A 5,886-nucleotide genomic window follows, 5' to 3' on the forward strand; every position below is an offset into this window, starting at 1 on the left:
ATCCAGACCCCTACAGGGATTTATGTCATTTCCAGCGGTCAGGGTTATTATTGTTGGTGGTGACCTAGACCTGAGCCAATGCAACACCCAAACGCCCAGGCCTGCTGCTTGYTCCCTGCTCCTGGTCGAGCCTTGGGCCACCTCTCAGACGGAGCTGCCACCAGCAGCAGCACCAGCACAGCTCCACATGTAGTCAACCAAGGTGACTCCATCAGGCGTCTGCAGGCACTTCTGCAGCAGCATAGCCACGTTTGCAGGAAAGGGGCTTGCTGGTTTCACTGGATTTCTCTGAAGACACAAAAAAAGAAAAAAAAAAAAGAAAAAAGGAAAGAAAATCTCTTATGCTTTTGTGATGGTCAGTGGAATTTATGTTCTCTGGGCACTTTGGAAAGGTGTTGCCCAGTGTACTTATTCCCACATTTCTGTTCAGAGGCATCTTGGCAAATGCTGCAGCGCAGTTGCACATCACCAGTACAAAAATGCGCAACCCATTGAAAAGCGAAAATGTGGAGGAGTATAAAACAAACAGAATTTAGTATTAAATAAAAAAAAMCCCTAAATAGTGGGAGAGAAAAAGCACTGTTTTCTTCATTTCCATATTCCATAAATCAGGTTATTCATTATAGATTTTCATTTTTGCTTCAAGTTCTAATAAAGTGGCTGCTGAGTTTCCAGTGTGTCACACAAGGCACTGCAGAAATCAGAAATCTGGACCCAGCTATTAGGCCCAGCTGGTGGCAAAATATGCAGACGGGAAGGAAAGCGCAGGTCTAGGAGAAACAGGCAAACGGAGACCTCTAAGCTAATCAGTTCTTTTAAAAGGAAGGTGGTTGCTATTCAAGCTGTAATTTATTGAGATAAAGGAACCATGCATCACAGAAAGACTGAGGTTGCCTGCAGGGGAAGGTTATTCTTTTTCTTTTTTTTTCTCTTTTTTTTTTTTTAAGACGACCCTTGTGTGTGCATTTGCAGCTTATAGTAAGAGGTTCCAGCTAGGAGCTAATCAGCCATTCTGTCTCCTATCTGCTGATCTGCTGGCTTTGGGGGATGGGGAATGTGGGCAAACAGGCATTAAATTCCATCCGCAGGAGTCAGGAAGGTATTCCTTGATAAGCAGCATCCAAGATGATGAGCCGTAAAGCAAAATGTCTGTGAGGAAGCAGTGGAAGAGGCAGGGAAAGCTTTAGCCATCTGTCTCAACCGGGTCTTGCTCAATGCTCACCAGAGCAGAGGTCACCACCAACAATAATAACCCTCGAGAAGCCAGACGTATGCTTTCCATTCACCAATAATCTACAAAGCGTCTTAGGGTGAAATCCTGGCTCCTCTGAAGTCAACGGGAGCTTTGCCAATGACTTCAGTGGAGCCAGGTTTTCATCCCAGATAATTTTAAAGCAACCCCCAGGCTTAAAGATAAAACAATAGCATCCTGAGAGCAGGCGCAGGGGAGGAGCGCGCCAAGGAGGGCAGACCCTGCTCCTGCAGCTATGCTCAGCTGGAAAACTATCCGTCTTGAGTGCGGACAGAAYGTCACGGGCCTGCAGGAGTATCTGCATGGAGAATAAAAGGGAAAACTTGGCAAACAGGTAAACACCAGCCTTTAATCACTGGGACAACCAGGACCCAGCTGAGCCTTGGTGCTCTCTGACAGACAAGGCAGTGGCTCCCATTGCAGGTAAATCTGTTGCTCCCACTTCTGCCTCCTCCTCATTGCAGAGATAAAGTGTATGAGCAGCACCTAGCATTACATTATGTTGTATTTCTCTTTCCTCTCTCCAGCAGCTCCCACACCAGCTTCCAAGGTGCTGCTGGGCAGCACGTTCCCGTCACAGGGATTTTTCACACTCGAGCGGATAACAACCAACTTGTTTACTATGGATTTCAGTCGGTGGGACCACCCAAACCCCGAGCGGTGCTCGGTTCCAGTTAGATAACGCCTTGTGTCTGAGGAATGGCGCTCGTAACCCCGAGCATGGGTGCCTACGTGGTGATGTGTTGCGTTGGGTAGGGCACAGGGTAGTCACACAGGGCAGCCTAGATGTAAATACCAGACTGCAGGACGTGCCAGTGGGGACACTGCAAATCTTGTGTGTCTCTCTGGTCCAGGCCAGCCAGAACTCACCACCAGTAACAGCTTCTTGGGCTGGACATGGACTGCTGCTTCCTGGGCTTTTCTGACAGTCCGGTGTGAAAGGGACAATAGTGCTTTTCCCAGCAGCTCCATGACGGTCTCCCACCCAGGGCCCTGCTGGGGTCCCCCTGAAGTGTCCCCATTGGGAAGGAGGCTGAACCACCGCGTGAGGAAGACCTGAGCACGTTGGCAAGGCTGCGGCAGGGACGGCTGCTTCCCCTTTTCCAGCTGAGCTAGACCCACTGCGCTTGGGAGAGGCAGGACATCTGATGTCTGATGTGCAATGTRCATCTAAATAAAACATGTCACATCAGCAGAGTTACGCTATGTGGCCACATATCTGCATTTGCTCTACAGCAAGAGAAAAACGTATTAAGTTGAACCCTTCCTAACGGGGCTTGGGCTCAGTGTGTTAGCACAGCACTAGGGAAGCATCAGGAGTGCACAGGAGAGTCCAGGCCCAGCAGACGTGTCACAACATGCTGAGCACTATCTGTGTCTACCTTTATCCCTGGAGGAAGAGAAATGGAAGGTAARAGCTGTTTCTTTCCACGCTCCAAGTTGGGGGGGGTGGGAAGAGGTGTAAGTGTAAACCTTAATAGAGGAGGTGCTGTCAAAGAAACACCTCACTTACCTCACCAGCAACAGTCTGACTCACTTGCTGATTGACCTCCTGGCTAGGTGCCCTTAACCACATCCTGGGAGCAGCATCCCATCAGGCTGAGGATGAATCTCCTCCCTGCCACAACTCATTGCATTACCCAGCGACTGGGCAGCAGTTGCTGGAGCCAGTGCTCACCCAGCCAGGACACGGAGCTTTTCGCTTTGCTTTCAGGTCTATCTCYCCTACAGGCTGTGACTCAGTTGCCTGGATTAATCCTTAGCCACATGCTAATTGAGCAGTGTTTGTGAACTGAAGTGTCCGCCCACGGCACGCACATATGATCGCTCCAYTTCAGCACAGTTCCCTCTGACTTGGCTCCATGGGCAGCCCCAGCATCCACAAGAGCCGCTTCTGTGCTTGCTTGTTTGGGGGGATGAGGCCTCGGGCTCCCGCTGCCCCCTCCTTACCAGCCATGGTAGCATTGCTGCGTCCCTAACTGTCTTTGCACAAGGATTTAATGCATAAAACTTAATGTCCCATGAGGAAATGCACACCAGCACAAGCCCATCTCATCTGGATTAAAGATGTCTTTTGCTTCACAGTCTTTCATAAGACAAGGGAGAACTTACATTGCCCAGAGCTCAGCAGCAGATCCGTGTGTGTGTGTTTTTCACCATGCTGTCACTTGGACTGTTTCGCATTATGAGCCTTCAGTCTCTCTTTGGGCATTGATTTGCAGCATTAAGCTCTAAAACACAGAGCTCACATGCCAAGTTTCCAGTTTTCAACAGCCAGGATCCACTGACAGGCACTAGATGGGTTCTGATTTTGGAGAACCTGGAGGACAGTTTTCTGCCCTTTCATCGCCCATCGCCTGGGCAATGCAACYAACCCCCTTCTTGGGAATATGGTCCCTGCTGTCACAACTCAACCGAGTTTGCTCAGGGGCAGCCTGAGTGCCATCATCTCACCTTATAACATGGTCGGTCCCCAGGGGCTGCAGGTCCCCAGGCAGACCCAGGGTCAGCAGTGATGGGGCACTTTGCATCCCCATGACTTAGCGCACGTGCGGTAAGGCGGTTCTGTGGGGGGGAATATCAYGTATAAATTAACAAGCAATTTCCTTAGCCTGAGTGTGGGTAGAGTTAGCTCTAAGCCTCAAGACAGCTGAGCAAGAGTCCTTATCCTGCCTGACGGGCTGTGCAGATTGCGTCTAAGGCAGTGCYAATACAGAACAGGTTTGGGGATTAAAAACCATTAAATGTGAAGGTTTGGAGGGTTCTGTCTTTCAGTCACATCTTTCATGACATTCTAGTATGATTATCTGGAGTGTATTGCCATTTGATGTGTAACAGTTTACAACGCTTGTCACTGAGAGCAAGAAACACATCCCTGGAGGATGCGGGGGGCTGTGACTCGCTTGGGGCTCTATCTAGGAGATGCACTGAGACCCGTGCAGGAGTTTCCTTCCACAAGCACTGGCTGCTCCCAGGCACTGACCTGTCTGAGTGCAACGTGCTGCTCCCCTGCTCCAGAGGGAAAAAGGCTGGGACACTCCAGCACTCGCCACACTGCTAGCAGAGCTGCCCAGCAAGACTGCAAGTCTGGCACGCTGGCTGCAGTGGCAATGCTCCCAAATTACACTTGCATGAGTACTCGGTGTCTGCGTGGTGGCTCTGTGCTGTGCTGGCACAGCACCCCTTGCTCGCTACCCTGAAAGGAGTGTAAGTACAGAAAGAGAGCTCCGACCTCAAAGTCACAGAAACCCCKTTGAGAACATCAGTGTCAGACTGTGAACGGTTGGAGCAGGGAGCAGTTTCTTCCATTACAGCACCGTGTTGTATCTGGCCATCCTGACGAGAATGCAGTCTCTCAGCAGGCACAAAGCCTCCCGTTCACACACTTGCCAAGACTAGGGTAGCTTATATTGCTGTTCTTACAGGTAACTGAACTGGAGAACAATGACAGAAATTCCCAAACTCCTATTTTTGTTACGTAACTTTATGTTTGGAGTTTATTTTACTTTATTTGAGCTCCATTTGTTCTTGTTATACTGAGACAGATCTTTAACACTCAGAGAGAGGTTTGACTCCATCGGACTGGATGCAACTATACTGAGGAAAAAATAAAGTAAAAAGTGTGAAAACCTTTGGGGCCTGGATTCTCCCTTGTCTGGTGCCCTGCTGAGGAGACACAAACTTGCCAAAGGGGGACGTGACACTTCTGTACGAGCAGGTTCTTGCCAGGCCATGGTGGAAATGCTCAGAGGGGCTGAGGGGCAGAGCGCAGCTCCCTTTCCAAGAGGCGCAGGACCTGGGGTGCAGAGCGCAGTTCCCTTTCCAAGGGGAGCAGGAGCTGGGGTGCAGAGCGCAGTTCCCTTTCCAAGGGGAGCAGGAGCTGGGGTGCAGAGTGCTGCTCCCTTTCCAAGGGGAGCAGGAGCTGAGGGTGCCCACTGCTGCGTGAGAGCCCCGGACGGGAGCAGGGCCGGGAGGGCAGGCGGGCTGCGGGGGGGCGACACCGGGCTGCGGCAGGAGCTGCACAGAGGGAGACCGCAAAAGGGGGGGAGCAAAAAGGGTGGTGGGGGGAGGACAGCAGGGGAGGGAGGCAGGGCGGTATAAAAGCATCCGCCACACACCTCTGCCGACAGAGAGCGAGGGGGCGAGAAAGTTGGTCTGGAAGCAGCAGCAGCGGGCGAGGCAGCCCTTGCAAACACGCACGCACGGTGGCAGGAGAGAGTGCGGCGCTGGCCCTGCCAGCCCTAGGGCCGCTGGCGGAGAGGGAGAGAGGAGAGATGGAGCCAGGTACCCCGCCTGGAGGCAGGGCTGCCTGCTGAAGCCCTCGCAGTGCCCGCCTGTCCGGAGCAGCGCCCCGCAGCCGCGGGAGCTCGCAGCGAGGAGGAGGAGGAGGAGGAGGAAGGGCGATCTGCTCATCGCCCCCAGCCGCCGCGGCCACCCCGGCGAGGGCAGAGGAGGGGAGCGGAGCGGCGGGCCGGTCGCTGCGGGGGGCGGGCGAGGGCCCCGCGGCCGGGGCGAGCGGGTGCGGGGCCACGGCCGCCCCCTCGCGCGGAGGGAGGCGGTAGCCCCGAGCCCCCCGCCTCGCCCCGGAGCGTCCCGGCTCCCGCGCCATGTGAGAGCGTCCGCGGGCCCCCCCG

General features: G+C 53.3%; 1 long non-coding RNA gene across 1 annotated transcript; it reads right to left on the reverse strand.

Moving 5' to 3' along the window:
- Nucleotides 1-4,719: 4,719 nt before the first annotated feature.
- On the reverse strand, nucleotides 4,720-5,411 carry LOC112958958. The gene is made up of 2 exons (XR_003251540.1): nucleotides 5,371-5,411; nucleotides 4,720-5,048 (listed from the first exon to the last, which is right to left on the reverse strand). It is a non-coding gene; the product is annotated as an uncharacterized LOC112958958 (long non-coding RNA).
- Between the last annotated feature and the right edge of the window lie 475 nt (nucleotides 5,412-5,886).

This window comes from Nothoprocta perdicaria, unplaced genomic scaffold (assembly GCF_003342845.1).
Source record: "Nothoprocta perdicaria isolate Ctin4 unplaced genomic scaffold, notPer1 scaffold_93, whole genome shotgun sequence".
NCBI classification, from domain to species: domain Eukaryota; kingdom Metazoa; phylum Chordata; class Aves; order Tinamiformes; family Tinamidae; genus Nothoprocta; species Nothoprocta perdicaria.